Raw genomic sequence first — 24,580 nt, forward strand, 5'->3', positions numbered from 1 at the left:
CCCCCTTCTTTTCTTTTTTCTATTCCAAGGCTTTGATTGCAAATCCTTTTGTCTTGCAGCTCCAGGGAACTCCCCATCTTGCAGGTAGTGCTTGGCAGACGAGGGGGAGCTTCACAGCAGAGATTGCAGGCTGAGCCCTGGAGAGAGGCTGGGCCAGCAGGGATGGGGTGGGTGGGAGAAACTCATGGCTTTATTAAATTGATCTAACAAGCAAGGCTTTCCAGAACGTTGCTGGGAGCACACAAGCTTCCAATCTGCATGCATTTCCACTTCAAACGCTGCACAGAATCATCTTTATTGCTGAAACCGGTGTCCCAGCTCCCCAAAATGAAAGCTCCTCTCCAAAAAGCTCTGTCGAAGTTTCACAAAAAAAAAAAAAAAAAAAAGAAAAAAAAAAAAAAAAGGAAAAAAAAAAAAAAGGAAGCCCCAGAGCTTAGTCATGGTGTTTTCTGTCTGGAAATGTTCCATGTCAGGTTGCTGTGGCTCGAGAGCAAAGCACTGGAGCTCTCAGGTTGATAAAAGAGGGAGCTCTGACCACAGTGGAGCTGAGTCCACATTTCATCCAGCTGGATTCCCAAGAGCTGGTCCCATGGTTCAGCCTCCAGCTGAGACACACAGATGGACCCATCCTGCTCACATCCTGGACAGTTTTCCAGTGATAACCCAACAGATTTTTGCCCCAAAAAAACTAAGCCCTCTTCTCCTGGCTGCTCTCCCTGAGGCTTCACGAGTGTCTTTGGGGATCCAGAAGGACTGACAGGACCACAGACCCAGTTTCCACTGGGAAACCTCCCACTGATTTTGGTGGCCAGGGAATCAAGTTTCCAGAGGATGCTGGCTGGCTCTGACCCCTGGGGAAGGTGCCCAACATCCAGAAATTGAGGCAAAATTAGAGGAAAATGGTGCAAAATATGTTTGGTTTGTGAGCTGCTGCGAGAAGGAAACTGGAATGCAACAAATGCAAATACCTAAGGGAAAAGCAGCTGGAGAGAGGCAGGGAGACTGAAGGAATGCATTAATATTCCAGGGAGAGGTTGCCCTCCATAACCACTGGCTTTCCCTCGCTGCACCCTGCGGCAAAGCAGAGCTGTGGGACTGTCCCAGCCGGGTCCCTTCCATGTATCCCTGATGGGAAAGATCAGGGGGTCCCTGGTGCCAGCCACACCTCTCTTCTTCAAAGGCATTAATAGCCCAAAGAGGAAAGGAAAAAAAAAAAAAGAAAACATCTTTTTTTATCGATGACCCGGATTGTTTTTTAATGTTCCCTGGGGAGGGGCAAAAATAAACAACAATCTGCTATATTGAAGTCGGGACACCTACCAGGTCAAACTGTGCATTAAACTGTGCCATGGGACAATTTCCATACAAATGCTGAAAAGAGGCAGTTGAAAAAGAGAAAAGCCAAAAAAAAAAAAAAAAAAAAAAAAAAAAACCCTCCACAAGCCACAGACACAAAACTGAAACTCTTGATTTCATTGTGCGCTGGTGACAAGAGCAAACCCAAAATCAAAGAGTTTCATGGTCATTTTTCTATCAGAAAGTGATGTCGAGTGAATAACTTATTTACATGCCAATGTGCAGCACTGAAATGGCCCAGGATGGGAAAAAAACAGGCCCTCTGTTATCAACAATGATAGCAGCAGATCCTGGGAGCCACCCCGGGAGGAGGGCCCTAACGAGGCGATGGCTGCAGCCGGGGAATGGCAATGAGTTTTTAATTGGTGACACATTATATTTATCAAACTGACAGCAGAGGGGGAGAGCAGCAACCTCCTCGTTGTGTGTTTTCCTTACACGACTTCCTTTGAACCCATTCACGTGTGAAAGGAATTTAAAGGTTATGGGGGGTTTGGGGGGGGGGGGGGGGGGGAAGAGGGGGGGGGAAGGGAGGGAAGGAACCCTTGTAATAATCCAGCGTCATCCTGAATGATAACACTGAATTATTCAGTAGGGTCCTTAAAAGGGTGGCTAAATCAAGGCTGAAACAAAGGCAGAGTGATGGCATTGTGCTGCTCCTACCACTTGGGAGCTATTTAAAACCAGGCAAGAGAAGGGAAGCAGGGGAGGAAAGAAGTCTTTTCAGAGTCATTTAGCGAACCAGAATGGACTCTGTTGCATGGCATGGCAGAGTTATTAAGAAGTGTTTAATATTTGTAACCAGATCCTTTTGTTAGCTCAGGGATGGCTGGGAGAGCCTGTGGAGCAAATCAGGGCACTCATAACCTGGGAAAAGGGTCATTTTGCAGACTTGGTCAAGGTTGGGAGAGGCGGGATTTGACTTCTTCCTTTCCCTTCTCCACCTCCTCTTTCTGAAGCATTTACGTCCTTTGGCCACAGAGTAGGTTTAGATTAGATTAGATATTAGGAAAAAATCCTTCCCTGTGAGGGGGGTGAGGCCCTGGCACAGGTTGTCCAGAGAAGCTGTGGCTGCCCCATCCCTGGAAGTGTCCAAGGCCAGGTTGGATGGGGCTCAGAGCAACCTGGGCTAGTGGAAAGTGTCCCTGCCCATGGCAGGGGTGGAACAGGATGATCTTTAAGGTCCCTTCCAACACAAACCATTCTCTGATCCCCTGACCTCCCCCAGAAGGAGTCAGGACCCATCATCCCAAGTGCTGACCCTCAGTATCCCTGCCATGGATGCAGCTTCCTGGTTTGACCCTGGGCTGATGTGAGTGGGCACCCACCCCGGTGATGCCTAAGAGGACACATGATGGTGACAGGTCAAATGCTGGTTTCCCAAACCTCTCTCCCAGACAAGGAATAACACTTTGATTTCTTTTTTCCTGACCCAACTTAGTCAGGCTGCAAGGAGGAGCAGCCTAACTCCTGTTAGGCCATTCAGCTGTTTTTCTGTTGGTGGCAGAGGGAATCCATCACAGAATGTCCTGAGATGGAAGGCACCCACAAGGATCATCAAGTCCAGCTCCTGGCCCTGCACAGGACAACCCCAAGACTCCCACTCTGTGCCTGAGAGCCTTGTCTGAGCACCCCCAGCCCACTGGCCACAGTATTTCAGTTTGGGTCTAAGCAAACAGGTTCAAAAAAAATACTGGCTGGTACAAACTAACTACCAACTTGGAGAGTTTCTTTTTTAGTTCCTTTCTTGCTTTTGTGGTGTTCCACCCAGGACAGCAGCACGAGCATCTTCCCCCACCACTAAACCCACCCCTTCTCCTTCTAAGCCTTTCCTTTAATCATTTGTTGACCCAGAGTTTTAGTGTCCAAATTTGCTTCTTTTTTTTTTCTTTTTTTTTTTTTTTTAAACCCCAAAAAAGAAAAAAAAAAAAAAAAAGAGAAAAGAAAGGCACGAGAAGAGTCTAATGAAATATTTAAGATTTTTTTCGAGGGAAAGTCTTGGAAGTGCTGACAAAGGTTTTGTTTGTTCCCGTCCTTTGTGAGAATTATTGGAGATGAGCCTGGAAGCAGGTTGCAAAAAGCACCAGGGTCACTCCATATTGAGGGGAACTGTGTTGGCATTGGTCACAGCTGTGCTGCCTTGACTCCCAGCTGAGCCACCAGCCCCCCAGCCTTTGTCCTGCTTTGTGAGCGGGACAAGGCGCCAATTTTATACAAAGTTGATTGCACGGCCCCTTTGTTCCTCCCCCACCTCACACACGTACCCACACTCACACACACACCACACACACCCCCCTTGCTCTCTCCTTGGATCAAAAAAAAAAAAACCAACACACACACACACACACAAAAAAAAAAAGAATTGGGGGAGTGACAATGTGATGAATTCCTTCACTGCTGGGCTGCATAATAAACCGAAACGCTGCTGCCCCAGCTTTAAGGGGAAAAAAAATCGTATCCCACTGCTTTCCTCCTTGGAACCTGATTTTTTCCCACTAACTGCTCCCTGATTTATGGAGCCTCTCTTGTGTAGAGCATATGTGGCTCGGGGCATTTGGCATTCGCTGACATTTCACTTAAGCAACTGTGAAAGGGCAAATTTTCCTTGAAACCGAGCTGCAGCAGGAACACATGGAGCTCCTTCCCTTCTCCCACCACACTCCCCTGGATGCAGGCAGGGACCTTGAGCATCCCTGATGTGAGAGGGTGGAGCGAGGAGGGTGCCCAACTCTCTGTGCAGCATCAGCTCCACGAGTCCCTGTCCCAGTCCTGGGCTGCCTTTTCCATCCAGGATATCCCTGCAGGACAGCCCTTGGCTGCCTGACAGCCCTCAGGAGCATTTCTGTCCTCCTCCAAGGGCTCCAGCAAGGCCATGAGGATCCACAGATCCAAATTCTGGTCTCCATGCTCCCTCCACAAGAACAGGGAGACCCGTTTCCATGGGAGGATGGTGCAGCAAGAGAAGGAGCACTCACCAAAACACAAGCTATTTTCTCTTTTTTTTTTTCCCCCCACATAATATATGGATGGCCATGGCTTTTGGGCTGTGTTTTTTCCCACCCTCCTCTCCAGCAGGGTCCCCTGCTGCCTTGACCCCTTTATCCTGTCCTGCATTTCACCTTGGAAAAGGAACCAGACAAAAGTGTTGTGGAAGAGCCTGGCAGGGCTCAACCTTCACGCATGTGGCTTCCAGGGCATCGCTGCAAACATCACAAGGGGCAGCTCCTGATCAAAGCCTGTGCTCTAAAATGGAGAACCCAGCCTTTTCCCACATCTGGAACTCCTCTGGAGCATCCCCCTCACTCCAGGCACTTCTCGTGGCAGCAGGTGATGGAGGATTATCACCGACACAGGGACACCGAGGCACAGGGACTCCTCTCACCGTGTCATGGCAAAGTTCTCTGCTCAGAACTGACTCTGGGGGCAAGATGAGACTTTTCCTCTCCTTTCCTCCTTTCCAATAATCACGCAGACTCCAGGTCTCAAATCCTACACGGAAAGATCACCCTGGCAGGTTCTGGCCAGGACTGTCGTGACTTCAGTGCAGGCACAGCTTTGAGCACACACTCACTCATCTTTAAAGAAATGGGTTTGAAGTTTCCCAGGACACACTCAACCTGTTTGCTGCTACATCTCCAACACATTTAAATCAGCCATTACAGCTCACTCATTGAAAATCCTCAGCTCTCACAGTGGACAAATTCACATTTTACTGCAGTTCACACTCTACTCTGTGTAAAGACACACTTTCTGCAGTCATATGACTGTGAGAATCTCAGCTTTCATTTAAAAAAAAAGTGGTGCAAATATGGTCCTTGTGGCTTAAAAATGTAATTTGAGGAAACACCAGAGGCTAAAAAAAAAACCTGCAAGGGTAACCAAACCCCCCATTTCTTTCTTCTAAGTCTCACGACTTTAAATTTCATTTCCTGACCGTCGTGCACATACAGGGCTGACTCGTGATTTTCTGAATGTCTGGGGACACCAGTACCATTCTTCTTTAAGGTCCTCAAGGGCCAACACACAGAAAGGAGAATTCCTGTGATATGACTGCAAAACAGGGCAAATTTTCCCAGTTTTTCCTGTGCTGCTTCCATGGTTGCTTTAAGTGAATCGAGCACGGGATTTCCCACAACCCTGTTTGTGACAGATGCTTTCCAGCACACAACATCCAGAGCTGCTTTTTGCTGCAACTCTGATCATCTTGTTCGCAGTTTGAAGCAGAGAATTCAGCCACATGTAATAAAAAAAACAATAGTTAGTGAAGACAAGAGAAGTTCAAAGGCAGAAGAAAATCAAAAGAAACCAAAGGAAGGAACCCCCAAACCACCACTGGCAAGAACAAAACAGAGACACCCTAGAAACACATGTCATCATAAAAATGGTCCAGAGCAGTCTCTAGGACTTCTCTTTAACCTTCATAAATAGTCCCTGTCAGGTTTACTGAGTCTTCTCCTTTCCCTGGGAGCTATTTGTAACTGGAAGATCTCAAAGTTCTTTCTAAATGTGGATATATCATAATTCATCCCCATTTGACAATGAGCTAAAATCGTGTCAGCTGCAGCAGGATTGCTGATTTATTAGAAATTTGGAGAAACACTCCGAGCAGGGAACAGACAGGTCTGTGTCACACTCTGCCTCAAAAGCAGGTGATAATAAATGCATGAAGAGGCTATTTTTAAAATATGGCATCAGCCAGTTGTAAAAATCCCCTGGGAATATTTAACAATCCCCAAAAGAGGGGAGGAAGTCTGAGGGGAAAAAAACCACCGCTCACAAACACCAGCTCTCACCTACCCACAGCTGGGGATGGGTCTGGAAAACACAAGAGCATCCCTGTGTGCCATTTAAGCAGGAAAGATGCACCATCATTAAGCAATTGGCTAATGACTCCAAGAAAAACACTGGGAGTCTGATCTGTATTATTACCATTTGTACCTGCTTATTATGACAGGCTGTCCCAAGGACCCAGCTGCACTCAGAGAAAATTAACTTACACCGAGAATATCTCCGAGCTGGGCTCAGGGAAAAAAAAAATTCCCAGTCTTTCTGGTTCTTTTCCACAGTGAATCCTGCGACATTACTCCTTTCTGCTCCTGTTATCCTCGAGGCTGGGCCAAACATCCATCATTCCCATTAATATACGAGCATGGCAAGGTTTAAAATAGGGAAAGGTATGTGTGTTGGAGCACACGTCACAGCACGTGGGTGTTTGCAAGATATTTTGAGCCCAAGAAGGCCTTGGAAGGGACATCACCTTGGAAGGGACTCCTCCTTGGAAGAGACTCCCCCTGGGAAGGGAAAGGGACTGCCCCTTGGATAGGACACCCCTTTGGAAGGGACACCCCTTTGGAAGGGACATCCCCTTGGAAGGGACACCCCCTCCTCTTCCTCACGGCACTGGAGCCCAGCAGGGCCAGCAGCATTCAAAGCAAATGGTTTGGAGGGTCCAGCAGTAAGGATGCTGACTGGGATCCCAGTTCCCAAGTGGATAAGGAACTGAGCAACCTCCTCTAGTGGAAGGTGTCCCGGCCCATGGCAGGAGAATGGGACGAGATGGTCTTCAAGGTCCCTTCCAACCCAAACCATTCGATGGTGATGATGATGAACGTGATTCCCCACTCATGGGGGAATGTCTGGATTCCACTATGTGCTACAAACCTCCCATCCAGCTTGCATGAGAAGGATCCAGACCCTGCTCCCTGCTCTCCTCAGGCAGTGTTCCTCCGACGCGGGACGAGCGGGAACCTCTGCTGGCTGCACCACCCTCCCCCAAAAAAACTGCACTGTGACCAAAAAAAAAAAAAAACCAAAAAAAGGAATTTCACAGAAATGGCATCAGCTAAATATTCCTTTTGCAAGGGGACAACCCCCAGTGTCTCCTGGAGCCAGCAGCCTCTGCCCCTGTCCTGCCACAGCCACGGCAGCAGCGAGAGGAGCGATTCCCTTCGCCTCCAGTGAACTCTGACTGAGCTTTATTGAAGGGTCAGTGACTAATGGCAGGTTGGTGCATCCAAATGAAAAGGCCTAAGAGCGGCCCGGAGACCTGAACCCTCCAGGGACTTTATCTGGGAGAGCTGGGAGGATTTTCTCCACTTGTCTGATTCCAAATGCCTCCCAAAGCTCGCTCGCGGAGGGAGCTGACACGTACAATGCGCGCGGAGCCGGGTAATGAAGGAGCCTCAGATCCTCCATAATAGACAGGGTCAAAAGGCCCAGGCCAATTATACAGGCTTTCCCAAAAATCTTCTCTTCCTTGATCCCCCCCCCTCCCATCCTCTCCCTCTGTAATTTATTTGGAACTTAATTTTATGTAATTGTGCCGGGGTCGGGAGCTGCCGGTTTCGAGCGGTGCGTTAATTTATAGAGCTTTGGGGCTGCTGGGGGTTAAAGATGCCAGTGAATTTGCACAAACCAACATAAGCAGCATTCAGACACAGTATATAATATAATATAACATAAAATATAACACAACCTTTCCACAAAACACGGGCTGAGCCACAGCACCCACCACCCTCATGAGTTCCCTGTCACCGACTCCCCCTTCCTGCATCAGGGATTTGGATTTTTAATATCCCAGCAGTGGATATAAAGTGGTCAGGATGGGCCTTCCCTGACTGAGACCTGCAGAGGCAACAGAGGGATCTTGCAAAAGCCTGATGGATGTGCATGAGCTGTGCCAAAACCACTTTGAGCACCACAGTAAAACAAAGCTCTGCCTTGCCCCAGGTGACCTCCGGGCTCAGCCAGTGCCAGCACTGCTCCCTGCCTAAATTTCTCCACCCAAAAAGTGGGAAGCTCCATTCTATCACACACCAGTGGTGAATTCACGTGATGCCACAGCTGGAACAGCTGCTCACTGTACTCAGCCCCCTCCACTCACTGCAACAGCCTCCCCCAAACCACCAGGGAGTAACTTGTAGGAACAACAGCACAGAGACACGTCATAGATTCAGAATCATAAAATCATGGGATAGTTAAGGTTGGAAAAGCCCCCTAAGATCATCAAGTCCAACTGTTAAGCCAGTGCTGCCAGGTCCACCACTTTACCATGTCCCCAGGTGCCACATCCACACATTTTTGGAACACTTCCAGGGGTGGTGCCTCAACCACTGCCCTGGGCAGCCTGTGCCAATGCCTGGCCACCCTTCCAGTGGAGAAATCTTCCCTGATATCCAAACTAAACCTCTCCTGGTGCAACTTGAGGCCGTTTCCTCTTGTCCTGTCGCTTGTCACCTGGGAGAAGGGGCTGACCCCCACCTGTCTACAACCTCCTTTTCCAGGGAGTTTTAGAGAAGCTTAGGGAGACTGTGGAGACTCAATCAAGCATCTTTTGGCCCAAACAAACCCTCAGCTCCCCCCTCACCAGCCCCTGGGTTTAACCTTACCTCCAGTGCATCACGAGTGGATGGCTCGAGGCGGATGCCAAAGGAATTTTACGGGAATCACAGCAGTGGCTGGTGGTGCCAGCATCCCCTGGCTGTGCTTCCCGTGGCCCTGACTCCAAGGATTGGCCACCACAGCCCTCAAACAGAGTCTCTGCTCTCAGGGGAAGGGCAGGAAACAGCTACAGCTGAAGCCAGTCGACTAAAATAGTCATGGAAAAGCCAGAGGGGCCAAATGAAATTCTGCTGGGAGCTCTGTGGAGCTGACTGAGCAGCGATGGAGCTGGCCTGAGCCGGGGCTACAATGTGAGAAGGAGGAGAATATGCAGAGGAATATGCCAAAAAACACAGAGATGCAGCTCAGAGGGTGAAATCCCTTGTGCCAAGCCCAGCACCAGCCCTGGACACCAGCAAGGTCTCAAGTTTGAATTCCACCCAGATGATGAGGGCTCACTGCTGGGCTGTTCCCTGAATAAAGCCAGCCTGTCACTCAATAAAACCAAAGCCAGAAATGCATCTTATTGCTCAGGGTCTGAACAAGCTGACTTGTGAATTGGTATGAAAGAGGCAGGGTTTGATATATTTTATTTTTTTTTTTTTAAATCTAATTTCCTTCTAGATATTTTTACAGAAGAGTTTTACAAGGAAGCTGGCATGCAAGACTCAGTAATAAGAATAAACGAGAGCACTTTAGTAAGCCCTTTCAAAGCTGCTGGCTTCTTTCCTCTTCCTGATTATCAGAAGATTGAGTTTTCAGGGCAAGCATGCTGCTGCTAAGCCTTGTTTCAGCAGAGCATTTTGCAGTATGAAGTGGTTTTACTCCAGGTTTCAGCTCCTGGAGTCAAGAGATCTCAGCAGAAAAATCAGCTTTTATTTGAAATTTATATAAAAAAAAAAAAGCCAATCTAGAGCCTTCATTGTTATATAAAACAGGCTGGTGTCCAAAGAGGATCTGTTTTGTAAATGCTGTGCTTCCAAGGTGGTGTTTTGGTGTGTCTGGGTGCTCAGCTGACCATTCTGCAGGTGGCACCAGGAGGAAAGTCCAATGTAAAATGAAAAACTGTATTTTCCTTCATAACAGATGTGCAGGTACATCGCCCTCCCCATGGCAGGGGGCTGGAACGAGATGAGCTTTAAGGTCCCTTCCAACCCAAACCATTCCATGATCCTATGATATGGCAGGCAGATCACCAGGAGAGTTTTCAGGGATTAAAGCTCTGCTATAGGATGCATCCCTAAGTCTGGAAAAGGATGTGCAGAGTCTCCCTTTGGCTCAGCCCCACAGGGTAGTTTTACATGGTAGATTTGGAATCATACAAACCCAGACTGGTTGGGGTTGGAAAGGACCTTAAAGATCATCCAGTTCCACCCCCCTGCCATGGGCAGGGACATCTTCCACTAGCCCAGGTTCCTCCAAGCCCCATCCAACCTGGCCTTGGATGCTTCCAGGGATGAGGCAGCCACAGCTTCTCTGGGCAACCTCTGCCAGGGTTCACCCCCACAGGGAAGAATTTTTTCCTGATGTCCAATTTAAACCTCCTCCCCATCAGTTTGAAGCCATTCCCCCTTGTCCTGTCACTCCAGGCCCTGGTAAATGATCTCTCTACATCTTGCAGCCTCATGTCAGGTACTGGGAGGCCACAATTAGATCACCCCAGAGGCTTCTCTTCTCCAGGCTGAACAGCCCCAACTTCCTCAGCCTGAAAACTTGCCATATACTCCTTTTTTTTATTATTTTTTTTTTTAATGGGAAAGCCCAGAGACTCCCCAGGCACAGCAGGCAGTGGGCTGCTGCAGAGGATGCTGAGATGCAGAGCTCAGTGGCCTCAATGTGATGACATCCACCCACTCCTGTGGGAGCTGGCTCCGGGCCAGCCTCTGCCAGCACACAGCTGAGGATCTTAATTCCAGCAAAAAGTGCAAATCCACTGGATGCTTTATGGCCACTGAATGTTCCCTCTGGTAGAGGCTCAGCACACCAGAAACACGGGGGCCCCTGCAAGGAGACACAGGCCATTCCTCCTCCCAGCAATGCTGCACGGAGCAAACGAGGGGAAACTGAGGCAGGAAATGAATTTGCTTTCTCGCAATCGCTTGGCAGGTTGACATCTGAGCACAGAGCCCGAGTTTCAGGGCTAAAGAGCTTCTTAGGGCTGAAAATGCCACCGGTCTGAGGCTTTGCTGCTCCAGATGCAGCACTGGGGTCAGCTCACACCCCTGGGGAGGGCGAGTAGAGCGGGGTCAGGCTCCTGCCAGATTCCATCTCTCACCGAAGCTGCATTTCATGAGCGTGGGGTCCCAGCGAGGGCATCCCCGTGAGGAAGGATCATGTCCATCTGCCTTGCCCCGGGATGGGAGGAGGGGGGCACAGTGACAAGCCCCCCAAGGCTGGGGAGGTGGGTGCACTGCCTTGTTGGAGGGGGGGGGTCTCGTCCCTCTCCTCCTGTGTGGGAGCTGCTCTTCCAGCCCTTGGCTGGCACGCAAGGCAGCATAGTTAGTCGTTATTAATGATCCTTCTGGCTCTCCCCGGGTCCCGCAGAGACATTCCGGCTTTAATAAGCCACAGCTGGAGCGAGGTTTCCGGGCCGGCAGCTGCGGGGGAGCGGGAGCGCGGGCGGGCGGATGGACGGGGCGGGCGGCGCGGAGCCTCCCGGTGTCCAGCTCACGCCTGTCGCTTCCCAGAGCCCGGGGGGCTGCGAGGGGAGGAAGCAGCCCCGCGGCCCCCCGGGCGTGGGAACTGCTCCAGGCCCTCCCGTCCCCTCCTCCTTCCTCATCCCCGGGCAAGGCAGGCAGGGAGGGAGGGAGGGAGGGAAGGCTCCCCAGGGGCTCCCTTGGCTAAGAAAAGCCTGCTTTAAAAGCCAGGCGCTGCGGGGAAGTCAGGGGAAGAGGAAACCTCTTCTTTGCTGCAGGGGAGAAATAGGAGCATCCTATGTTATTATCCATGTCTTTAGGTATCTGAAGGGAGGGTGCCAAAAGGATGGAGCAATTGGAAAAGAGACAACGGGCAAAAAAAACTGATGCACAGGGAGCTCCACCTGAACGCGAAGAACTTCTTTATTGAGAGCACTGGAAACAGGCTGCCCAGAGAAGGGCGTGGATTCTCCTTCACTGGAGACATTCCAGAACCCTCTGGACACACTCCTGCGGGCTGTGCTCCGGGACGACCCTGCTCCAGCAAGAGTCTGGCGGCACCACAGCGGGACCGCTGCTGGTGCTTTCCAACCTGATCCCCCCCCCCTTCCCCCCGAGGCAGAGGAGGGAGCAAACACCCCCGCCCCCGAGCCTCCAGCTTGTTGTTCCCCAGCCTGCAGGGCGAGTGCAGGCGCTCGCAGTGACCTTGGGGAGGACCCGTGGCCCGTTTCCATGGCCCGGGAGAGCCAAGCGCCTTCTCCCCAGCGCGTGCGGGGCGGCGCGGGGGCCACCGGGGCCGGGTGACCTCGGCGCTTTTGGCGGTGGCCCAGCCTTGGCAGGGAGAGCGTGAGAAACCAGGGGGCGACACCCAAGTGTCATCACAGCTGCAAAAACTGCTGAGCAGAAAAAGCCTAATTACAAAAATATGCGCCCGGAGGCTTTTCCGTGATGAAAACAGAGCCGCTGCTTCAACCCCTCCGCCTGCCAGGAGCGCAATGCGAGTTGTGTTCTCTGCTGTGCAGTGGGGGATTTTTAACTAGGCTGGGGTGGGATGGGGGGGGGGGGAGGCTCGGGGCGACCGAGGTCTCCATAAAGCTTGTCATCGCCAAGTGTGGCATATCTGGGAGATGAAGGAAGAACATAACACACCCTATTAAAATTAACAAAGCCCCTTTTTTCTTCCTGCTTTTATTTTTTTTCTCCCTTCTCCCCTCCTCCCCATCGCCTCCCCGCCTCCCCTCACCCCCGGGGCTCCTCTGGCTGCCGCTATTTACAAAGTGACTTCAGAAAACTGATAAAGCACTTTAACCACAGCCAAGCACCATCCTGGCCTCACATGGCAACACTCAAAGGAATGCCCCAGCACTGCAGCACAGGCGTGACATTAAAATGGAATCTGCTCGCTCGACGCGTGCAAATAAAAAAAAAAAAGAAAAAAAAAGGGAAGCATGTGCCACCACGTCCCCAAGGCCTGCTTCTCTGTGCCCTTGACACGTGGCTTGGAGCAGGGCAGTACCACCAGGTCACAGAATCACAGAATCAGCTGGGTTGGAAAAGACCTCCGAGATCATCAAGTCCAACCCTTGATCCAACCCCGCTGTGGTTCCCAGCCCATGGCACTGATGCCACATCCAGTCTCATCTTAAAAACCTCCAGGGATGGAGAATCCACCACTTCTCTGGGCAGCCCATTCCAAGGGCTGATCACCCTCTCTGGAAAAAATTCCTTCCTGATATCCAACCTAAACCTCCCCTGGCACAGCTTAAGGCCGAGCCCTCTTGTCTTGCTGATGGTTGTCTGGGAAAAGAGCCCAACCCCCCCCTGGCTCCCCATTCCTGTCAGGGAGTTGCAGAGAGTGAGGAGGTCTCCCCTGAGCCTCCTCTTCTCCAGGCTGAACAGCCCCAGCTCCCTCAGCCTCTCCTCACAGCACTTGTGCTCCAGTCCCTTCCCCAGCCTCGTTGCTCTCCTCTGGACCTGCTCCAGCCCCTCAATGTCCTTCCTGAGCTGAGGGCCCAGAACTGGACACAGCACTCCAGGGGTGGCCTCACCAGTGCTGAGTCCAGGGCAAGAATCACTTCCCTGCTCCTGCTGGCCATGGAGCTGCACTAGTTTAACCTTGAGGCCAACAAAGGACAGAGCCAAAAAATGGGGCTTTCTGAGGTGCAAGTGGCAATTCTCCTCGTTGTGGGAGTGGAGGTGAGGGTCTGTCCGTCTTACAACCTCTGGGACAGTGGGAGGGACACCAGACCTGCTGGACTGTGGGGCTGAGATGGGCTTGGCTGCGGTGATGATGGTGCTGATTGCACATCAGCACTCACAGAGATGGCTGTGTGGGTGAGGAGAAGGCTGGTGCGACCTCAGCATCCCTCCTGGCCAGCTGGGATGTGGGTCTGAGTGCTCCTTGCTCCCACCTTGCCACGGCTCCAGGCAGGTGACAACCCACACCTTCCTTCCCCACGGAGAGGGGCTGCTCCAACACCTCCCTCCCTGTCCCAAAGAGAGCTCACACCCTCCCTTCTGCCCCTTCCTCTCCTGCAGGAGGGAACTCACAGGCCCTGAGTTTGTTCTCAAAGTGACTCTGCCCCCACACACACTCCAAAAGTTCATTTAATCCAGGAGGTGTTTGGGCCTCCAGGAAATCTCTGCTTAATACCTGTGCACTCGAGTGGCCTTAACTTGAGGCAAACAAAGGTTATGGTCCAGGTGTAAATATGAAATGCGTATCTTTATTCTTTATCTAATCAAACTTACATTTTTATCTTTACTGCCACTGGTGTTTAAATGTTTGTACTACTTTTTTAACTAGCAAATGTAAGAGGGACCATAAATCTGAGGCAGACTTCCACTTGCAGCGGTTTTAGTTCTGCATTTGCTCTTTCAATTAATATCAAACTGATTTCTTTGGGTTAGTAAATGTGCCCCATAGCAACCGTAGCCATCTCCAAGCTGTTGCTGAAGGAGAGACGCCTCAAAAAATAGTTATTTACCCGTCCCAGCCACATTTTGCCCCACTGTCTTCTGACACTATGCAGTTAAATCACATTAAACAGTGACACAAGCCAGACAGCAGCAGCATTAGCAGAGCTTTCTGCAGGCCACCAGCTGTTTGCCAGGCTGCAGGTCTAAAATAAGAAGTATTTATTTCCAGAATTACTGTAAAGACTGTAAGAAAAAGCGAAAAAGACCTGTGTAAAGTGTTGTCTAAGGACTGGGGAGGCGTGTTGGGCTGACAGCACTGCAGAACAAGTGCCAAAGGCAGAGGAGAAGCTTTTCCAGCTGAAGCCCTGCTGGGAAAAAAACCCACTTCCTGGGATGAGAGTGGGATCTCAGGCTCTCTGTCCTTCTCTGGCTTTGTCCACTACAGACAAATTAGCAGCCCCTGAAATCACCTTTCTCCATCAGAAGGACACAGGGGATGGACCTCAGCTGTCTGCCCAGTTCCAACCCACAACCAGGCATCAGCCAGCAAGAGTTTTTGGTCAAGCCCTGGCCCAGGAGGGAGGGATTTCAAGTTTCTCCTTGAAATCACACAGGTGGACCCCTCCCCTCCCACGGCCCCGCTCTTTATCCGTGTTCCAAGCCTGCAGAAAAGAGTTGACTTCCCATAAAATCCCTGTCAAACCAGGGTCAGGGAGGCGGTGTTTGTCTGTGTCAGGGTCAAAGCCACGGGGACAAATTCCAGCCATAAAAGAAAAAAACAGAGAGAGAGAGGGAGGAAGGGAGGGAGAGAGGGAGGGAGGGAGAAAAGGAGGGAGGGAGCATCGGTGTTGGCAGTGCAAAAAGAGGACTTAAGGTACATGGCATGAGTCACCTGCTTGGAGCTTTCCAAAGGGAATTGGTGGCTCCAACACCGTATTTCAGGGCAGAAAGCTGTGCAGACAGGGTGTGGGGGGAAGCCTGCAAGCACATCAATCTGTTTACTGATGGGCAGTCCTACCAGACCCAATTAAAGGGGAGGTTCTGACCACTGATTGCCACATCCCCACTGTCCTTATCGGCCTCTTGTGTGATACCATCTCTGCTTGCAGCCCAGGTAGCCTGCCAGACAGACAGGGAGGGGCACAGAGGCAGTGGGAATGATAAGCCCCATGCAAAGGAAACGTGCTGTCTCCCAGCAGTTCTCTTCTGCCCAGGGACTACGTGGAAACGGGGACCTTTTCCCCTCAGGAAGCCTGGAAATCGCGTGTGTGCAGAGCTGCACATCCTGATCCATGTGCAGGAGCAGGTTTTATTCCTGCTCCTCACCCCTCAGCCTGGCAGAGCTGGAGCAGATCAGTGCAGGGGAGGTGGAAGGGGAATTCAGGTCCTCCTTGTGCAACCTGCAAGAGTTATTGTTTGGGCAGAGTGTGAACTGCAGGAGAGCAGCACACGTTCCCTGGGAGAGCACATCTGCGTGGGGCTGTGCTGGCTGCGGCTGCAGAGCTTGTGGTTTGGAGCTGGCTCGTGTCTGCCTGGCTCCCAGCTCACCCACAGAGGCCCTGCAGGATATTGCTGCTGGCCAGTGCAGTGGAGAAAGGGGGAAAGACCCTACAGGCCAAGCTGCCTCCAGGAGCTGCAGCTTGAAAAAAATGCCTCAGTGTCTGCCAAAGGAGCGTGTGTGTGATGTAACATGGCTCAGGTCTTGGATTCTTGGGGTCTTGCATCCTGGGGACCTAAGATGCATCCTTACAGTGCCCTCCTAAGCCCCCAGGTTCCCAGATTCGATCCTTCAGAGCATAAAGTCGTGGCATTCCCATTCTCCAGCAGCACAGAGAAGAGAATTTCAACAAACCCTTTATTTCAAGAATCAAGCTCTCCTCGTGCAGTAACTGGGATTCATTTCAGAGGCTGTGCAGGAATCACTGGACCTTCCCTGCCCATCCAGTGCTGTAGCATTAAGAAACCCCAAGCAGTTTTGCTGCTTCAGCTTATCTCCTGTTTCACCAACTGACACGGGAGCAGAGCTGGAGATAAAGGGGAAAAAAAAAAATCTAGGGCAAAACCAACCTCCAACTCCCCCTCACCTCGGATTTTGTCACGCTGATTAAAGTTGCACTGAGCCTGGCTGGTGTGATTGATCCCTCTGCATAATGACTAAAGCTGACCTATATTATCAAATCAATACCTTGAACAGGCTTCTCTCCAGGGCTGGCAAAGACACCCAAAGCTTTCAGAGCTTGGACAATCCCACGGCCTCCTGCTTTCCCTGAGGCGTGTCTGGGAAGCAGGGGACCTCAGGACCAAGCCAAAACAAAACAAAAAAAATGGCATTACCCAAAGTGAACCCACACTTGGCAGGTACAGATAGGCCGTAACCTGGAGGGTGAGGTTTGTTTAAAACCCACGCAGTGAACTAACCACGGAGGCTCTCACCTCGCCCTGCCACGCAGAGAACATTTGCAAAAGTGTTCCTGTAAGCCAGACAGGCTGTTTACCCCTGGCCTGGACTTCTTGTCCTCACCTTGGTGCCGAGGTGACAAGGTGACACCGGTTTGTACCTGGACTGGGAAGGAGGATTCCCCCAGCAAAACCGAGCCGCTGATGCCCCAAGACCTTCTCCGAGGCCTTTGCTGGGAATCAATGATGTCATGTTCCTTGTCTGGCTGCCCAGACACCCTCCCAGCCCATCCCGTCCCAGCCCATCCCCGTGCGAGCGCAGTAATGAAGCTCGGGAGTGTTTGGAAAAAAAAGGCACTGAAAGAGGAGCTGTGGCTGCTCCGGCGGGGAGGGGAGCGGGGAGAGAGGGAGAGGTGGGAGCAGCAGGCACATAATGACCACTTTCTTTGTGCGGGAGGCTGGGCTGCTTCGTGCCTGGGAAAGGCAAGCCAGGCACGCAGCCTGCGCTGCCACCCACGCAGCCGGCACTGGAGCTGCTGTCGTGTGTCAGAGGAGCACCTCGTCATCCTCCCCGCTCACTCCTCCTCCTCCTCCTCCTCCTCCTCCTCCTCCTCTCCTCGCTCCAGCTGCGCCTCCCGCTCCCCTCCCTCACCATCCCTGTCACTCGCGCTCGCCATTTAGACCTGCCAAGCTCCGCAGGGACGGGCACATCCCCCCTTCCCAAAACTGTTTGTGCTGCAATTTCGGCGTGGGATGGAGTCGGGGGCACTTCTCCATTCTGCCCAGCTCATCCTGAAAGTGCGATGTATATTTATGTGTTTGCACACATCCCCTCCCCTTCCTTCCTTCTCTCCCTTGCTATTTTTTCCCCTGCCCTGTATTTCTCTCTCTCTGTCAGCCTCTCCCCTCCTGCTCTGTGAGAACAAACATTGCACAGTTGCTAATTCCTATCTCCGTGCTGTAGCCAAAACACAGGGAGCTGCTGGGCTGGATAAGACTAATGGTGTGCTCCGTGCAGCCTCCTATCTCTGACAGTGAGCAGCACGAGTCACCCCTGTGAGGATGGAGTGCCCCTGAAATACCCTTTTAGAGCAGCAGCCTCCTCCTGGATAACCTACTGCCCTCCAGCAAAAAGTCAGTGCTGGATTAGTTCATGCCCTGAGCACGGAGCTTCATCCCTCCTGCTGCAACTGGATGTTTCCTTGTTGTTCAGGCAAATGCCTAATCCTGGTGATTGCATAGGAGTCCCTAATCCTTGCTCCATCTAATCCCAACTGCTCACTGCCTGCCTTGTGCTGAACAATCCTGCACGGAGCACCTCAGGTGGAAACCAAAGCCAGAGGATCACCCGGGTGTAAGTGAAATGCATCCTGCAGGAGCCCTGCTCGGGTGCTTTTGGGCGTTCCCAGATGTTGGATAATGTGTTCCCAAGGGACTAGACATTTTGGGAACCTGACTGGAGGCACCATGCAGACCTGTGCAACTGAAACCCCGAAATCTTTTGACTCGTGGAGGCCTCCAGGTGCCCATGGGATGCAGGATGGGGACTGCTCAGCCTGTGTTCCAGCGATGCAGTGACATGCCACCTCCAGCTGTGGGATTTTAAACAGCCTGTGCACCCGGGGCATGCTCAGCTGCAGATGCTGAGAGCAAGAAATGGAGGCCAAATGCACAAGTCTCACAGCGGGGACAGGAGCTGTGCTAGGGCCAGGCAGGGGAGGGTGATCCTTAGAAGAGCTGGATGCAAACAGTGTCTTCAAAGGGAGGCAGATTCTGATCTCTGTGTCCCTCAAAGTACTCGAGGAATGGGGAACTGAAACTCCTCAGTGCTGGGCTGACAGGGCACAAGGATCAGCTCCAAAACAGTGCCCTCAGCCCCCAGTGATTGATGGTCCCCGGGTTCAGCCACTCCACTCTGAGGAGGTCGGAGCAAAACCCTCTTTAATTTCTCTTCACCTCCCCTTCCCAACAGACAAGACACTGCCCAGCTCTCCTTCTCTTGAAATAAAAATGACAACCAATTAAACAAATTGCTTTTAGCCCACGAGCTGGCCTGAGTGACAGGAGAGGCTCCGCTGTGCTCCCGCCGCTCCGAGAGCCTTTCCCTGAGGAAGTTAAACCCAAGGCACACAGAGTCAGGGAACCTTGGCAAGCAGAGCCCTCTGTGCTTTGCTTCAGTGCTGTCCCACGGGAAAAAGGAAGCCTTGGGGTTTATTTTTTTATCCTTTTCTATCCCTTCTTTTATTCTCTGAAGCTCAGCCGTTGGAGCGGATGCGTCGGCCAATATCCCAGAAATCTGATTCATTTTCCAGTGACATGAGTTTTCTTTTTTAAATGCAGATACAAGACAGATTTTGTTTGGGTTTTTTCCACAAAGACAAGTGAAACGTCCCTGCCTTCACTTCTACCTGTTTGTTATTATTGAATGTCAAAGCCTTCTGTGCAAGTGTCTCCTGGGAACAGGGTGCCCAGAGAAGCTGTGGCTGCCCCATCCCTGGAAGTGTCCAAGGCCAGGTTGGACAGGGCTTGGAGCAACCTGGGATAGTGGAAGGTGCCCTTGCCCATGGCAGGGGGTTGGAATGGGATGTGCTTTAAGCTCACTTCCAACAAAATCATTCCATGATCCTATGATTCCCCACTACTCTTAAGGACAGGGAAGTGGTGCCTGACTCCCTGGGGCCATGCCAGGAGTGCACAAGGCACAGACCTCACCGAGGGGGAGAGGAAGAGGCAGACACAGTCTGTTTAAGTTTTTATTGTTGCAAGCTGCTCCTGTCCTGGCCACATCCGAGCACGGATGCCAAATTTGTCATTCCCGATATAAACTTAGGTGCTAAAAATAAACAAGGCAGCTTAGAGGAAAGAACTCACACCGTGTCTGCTGTGGAAGCCAAAACACTCTCTTCAGATGGCACCATCCCCCTGCCTCGCTGGTGAGACAAACTGCCAGGGCTGGGGGCTCCCAAGGTTTATTCCCTGCTCTATCTCGAGCTGGCCCAGCATAAATCACTTCTCCCCTCCCCGTGCAGCCACCTTGTAAGTGTGTACAATAACCTCTGCCTCCCTGGGGTGTTGTGAGGTTTAATTGCTTGCAGACGGCTCCGAGCTCCTCAAAGATTTGCAGAAGCGCAAAGTAATATTAATGCCCAAACTCAGCACACACATTTCCCAGAGTTATCCATCCTGCCTGGCTGGACCGGTTCCCAGCGTTTTGCTCAGATGATTTTTGCTTCATTTAATCCATTTTAATTACCTTTTCGCTGATTGCTTTTGCCCTTTTGTTTAAAACATTTCAAATTCTTAATTGCGGCTCCGGGTTCTCCCATCAGTTGTTGTCGTGGCTGGTTCTTATCAGCCAGGCAGGGCTTGCTGGGTTTGTTTTCCAGTGCTCTCATGGACTGGTGAGCCAGGCACGATGCTCTCCTGCACTGGTGAGCGAGGCACTGAAACCCAGCACCGGGTCATGTTTATTTGTTTGCTTTACTAGTGCAGGAACTAGGCAGGTTTTCACAGTTTCTCCAGGAAAGGGGCCACCCATTTTGTGGTCTGCACTTTGCTAACAGATAATTTAGGGCTTGAAAGTAAACAGACGGTTTTTGTCTGCCTCCTGTTGTAAATGAGTGGTTCCTGTGCTTTTTTTGGGGGCAGCTGCACCAGTTAACCAGCCTGAGACCTTGCCTGAACCTTGTGGGGTTCAGGCCAGGGTGGTTTCTGGGATGCTCCAAACCCCAGGGTGGTTTCTGGGATGCTCCAAACCCCAGGCTCAGAAGGAAGGAACTCAACTTCCACTCAGCACCAGTGCTCAAAAGCAACTTGAAAGCAGAGGAAGGAAGTATTAACCCCCTCATCCCCAGTGAAACGGGCGGGCACTGCAGCTCATGCCAGGGCACACAGAGCCCTTACTGGGGCACACAGAGCCCTTACTGGGGCACGTGTAGCCCATACTGGGGCACACAGCCCAAACTGGGGCACACAGAGACTGCACAGGGCCACCCACACCCAATACTGGGGCACACACAGCCCATGTCAGGACATACACACCCCAAATTGGGCCACACACAGCCCTCACTGGGCCACACAGAGCTCATGCTGGGACACACAGAGTCCATACTGGTGCACACAGCCCATACTGGGGCACACACAGCCCATGTCAGGACACACACAGCCCTTACTGGGATACACGGAGCCCATACTGGACACACAGAGCCCATACTGGTGCACACAGCCCATACTGGGGCACACAAAGCCCATGTCAGGACAGCCCCCCCCCAAACTGGGACACACACAGCCCATACTGGGACACACACAGCCCATACTGGGGCACACACAGCCCATACTGGGCACACGCAGCCCATGTCAGGACACACACAGCCCGTGTCAGGGCATGCACAACCCATACTGGGGCACTCACAGCCCATGTCAGGGCACACACAGCCCGTGTCAGGGCACACACAGCCTGTGTCAGGACACACACAGCCCGTGTCAGGACACACACAGCCTGTGTCAGGACACACACAGCCCGTGTCAGGACACACACAGCCCGTGTCAGGGCACTCACAGCCCGTGTCAGGGCACGCACAGCCCAAAGTGGGACACACGCAGCCGCCGCCCGGTGCCCAGCGGGACCGACAGCCCCGTGCCAGGCGTGTGCCTGCACGCTGCCGGCAGGGTGGAGCACTCCCGGGCACCCAGCCCGGAGCCACGAGTGCCTCTGCCTTGGGGACAGCCCTGCCAGGCTCTCCCTGTGCCCCTGTGGCCCCCCAGCCCTGCCGTGGCCCGAGGGATGTGCAGCACCCCGCGCTCGCCGTGTGCTGTGGGGTTTGGGCGACAGCTCCTGCCCGGCGGCGTTGGCACTCCGTGGCAGTGCTAAGAATAGCAGCCACACACATATGTTCCAGAGCCCTGCAGAGGGACTGCAAAGGCAGCAAGAAAATGCACAGCACATCCAGACACGGGTTGTACCCCCTGCCACGGCAGGACCTGGTTGGTTGTCACACATCCCGAACTGGATGGGACATCGAGGTCACCACGGAGCAAACTGGGGGCATTTCAGTCCTAAGCATTTCAGAGCCTAAGCCTGATTCAGAGGTTTTTCTGAGCTGCCATACCCACAGTTTATGAGCGTGGTGGCCATGAACTTTGTCCTGAGCTCTGTGTTGTGCTGTGCTGATGGACCTCAACCTTCTCACCTGACCCAGCTCCAGCCATTCCTCTGCTCTGTGTGTCCCTGTGGAGCAGACACCCCGCTCCGTGCCTCCCACGTGCCTCCTTCCCCATCCTCTTTGACCTCGATTCCAGCCCTGACTCTCCCCATGTGCCAGCTAACATATTCTTCACTTCAGTGTTTATTCTGCCACCTTTTTCAGCTCCTTCACCAGCGGGGTCCGAGGCGGGGTTGTCACCCGGCACACGCAAGAGCTTCCTGTTTGCCACCGTGGCTTGTGGCTGAATTCCCTGCCTTTGCTTCCCCAGAAGGGAGCTGCACCTTTATCCTTCCATCTCCTCCTGCCCTCTGCTCACGCTGCTCCCGTCAAAGCAGGCATGACCTCGGTGCCTCGCGAGTGCAATGACTCGGCTAAGCCGGCTGTCATAACCCAAGGAGCAGGGAACCATCAAACTAATTGTCACTTGTTTCCTAAAGCAGGATTTTCACTCAGCTCGCTGGTGATGGGCGTATGGTGAATACAACGGTTCTGCTTCTTATTTAACGATCCGTTGACAGGAAAGATCGAGTAGGCAGAAATCTAAATTCTGGATCCTCTCCAATTTTTTTTTTTTTTTTTTTTTTTTTTTTTTTTTAATCCACGGGAGCCCAAGCCTTTCAGCATTTGGGAAAGCGGCAACAGGAAACGAGGCAGGGGGAATTTTAGGAGCTGTTGAGATGGCTGCAGTGTTTTACATTCCCAGAACTCAGCAGGCAGGCAGCTGTCTGGCCTATTAATCCTTTCCAAGTTTCTCTTTTGCCCCACAAACGCATTCCTGCTCTGCCCATGGAACACACAAGGCACGATCCCATCCTGGTGTTCTCCCCCTGCACACCGCGACGGGGAAACACCAGCAGCTGTGTTCCATCTTGCTGAAAGGCAAACCAGGACCTGTTGTGCTGCCTACCACAGGCTTGGATTAAGCCTGAGCGGTTTCAGGGTTCCCTACTCCCAGCTGGATTTCCCGTGGCAGCAGGCTGCGAGGAGCTGAAGGGAAAAGGCTCGGAGGGAGATGCCATTTTTCCGCAGGAAGGTGCAGGAAAGCCTCCCCGACTGAGCTGGAGGGAGCTGAGCTGGGCTGTGCTCAGCTGGACGTGCTGTTACATCCGTGTTTTTCTTCCTCCTTGGCCCAGCTGCTGCAGCTGCTTTCCAGACCCCCCGAGCAAACTTGGATGCTTCGCAGGACTGTCTCCCTGCCCCATGCAAAAGCTGGCTGCGTGCATCCCGGGAGCCTCCAAGAAAGCTTTGGAGCACAGGACCCCTCCAGAGGCCAACGGGATTGACAGAGCGTCAGCCAGGGGAGCTGCCTCCACCTCCGCCCACAGCCCCTCGTGCCCTGGGGAAGTTCCTTTCAGGTCAGGGTCAAGACACAGCAGCGGGGCTGTGTGAGGGCAGCCACGGCATTAATCAGAGGAGCTGTGTGGGTAGCAGAGTGTGCCAGGCCCAGGGGACTGTCCCTGGAACCTTACACCAGCCTGGGAGGCAGGCGGGCCCGGGTGGAAAAACCTTGGCATCCAGAGGTGACCACTGCAGCCTGGCACGCTGTCAGCAGAAAATCCCTGCTGGCTGGTTCCTACCTGCTGAAGGAAATCTGGGCAGGAGGGAAGCCAAACCTCCTCCCTTTTCCACGCTCTGTCCCATCCCGGCTCCCCCCCCCCCCGCCCCTCGCACGCTGCCCCGGAGTCAGCAGAGGCCAGAATTCCTCCCACAAAACACAGCTGGAACGTGGCCACGAGCTGCTCAACCTCCACACAAAGGGGGAAGACAAGCCCAAAATAAACACGCACGCACACGGGCGCGCACACGCACGGACACACACGGACACACGGACACGCACACGTGGGGCGCCGGGGTGCTGCAGAGGGGGGGAGGCCCGGGGAGAAGCAGGAGTTTGGGAGGGTGGCTTTGGGTGGTGAGGAAAAATTTCATGCTGGCCTCTTTAAAGGTGTGTTATTTGTTCAAGGCTGTCCAAACATTTGCGGAGCGCTGGCAGGCCCGGAATGTGTGCAAGAGCTCCGGCAGCGTGTCTTAGGCGTGGGAAAGCTCTGCTCTCCTCAACCTTTACAGGCTTGTTCCCCCTCAGGCAGTGATTCAATAAAACCCGCGCCAGAGATTTATTGAGCTGATAATGACAGCTTCAGTCAGCAGGCAGACACCAGCAGGGCTGGGGAGAGGGGGAGAGGGACTCCCAAGTCGCAGAGGAGGGATGTGAGATCCCAGCGCCTTCCCGGGATGGGGCTCGGGGCAGGCTGGGGTCTGCACCTTGGGTATTCCAAGCCACAGAGGAGGGATGAGAGATCCCAGTGTCTTGCCAGGACAAGGGCTGGGCTGGGATCTGCACCTTGGTTATCCCGAGTGGCAGAGGAGGAACAAGGGATCCCAGCCTTGCTGGGATGTGGCACGGGGCAGGCTGGGGTCTGCACTTTGATTATCCTGAGCGGCAGAGGAGGGATGAGAGATCCCAGTGCCTTGCCAGAACACAGCATGGGGTGGGCTGAAGTCTGTAACTTGTTTATCCCGAGCGGCAGATGAGGGATGAGAGATCCCAGTGCCTTGCTGGGATAGGACATGGGGCAGGCTGGGGTCTGCCCCGTGGTTAACAACAAGAGCTAGAGCCAGGATTTCGATCCCCTTTCCCCGGGTGCCCAAGCGTGCACCCTGGCAGGTGAGCAGAGGGTGTTCCTGGCA

The sequence above is a fragment of the Corapipo altera genome, unplaced genomic scaffold (genome assembly GCF_003945725.1).
Source record: "Corapipo altera isolate COAL_440 unplaced genomic scaffold, ASM394572v1 301, whole genome shotgun sequence".
Taxonomy (NCBI): Eukaryota; Metazoa; Chordata; class Aves; order Passeriformes; family Pipridae; genus Corapipo; species Corapipo altera.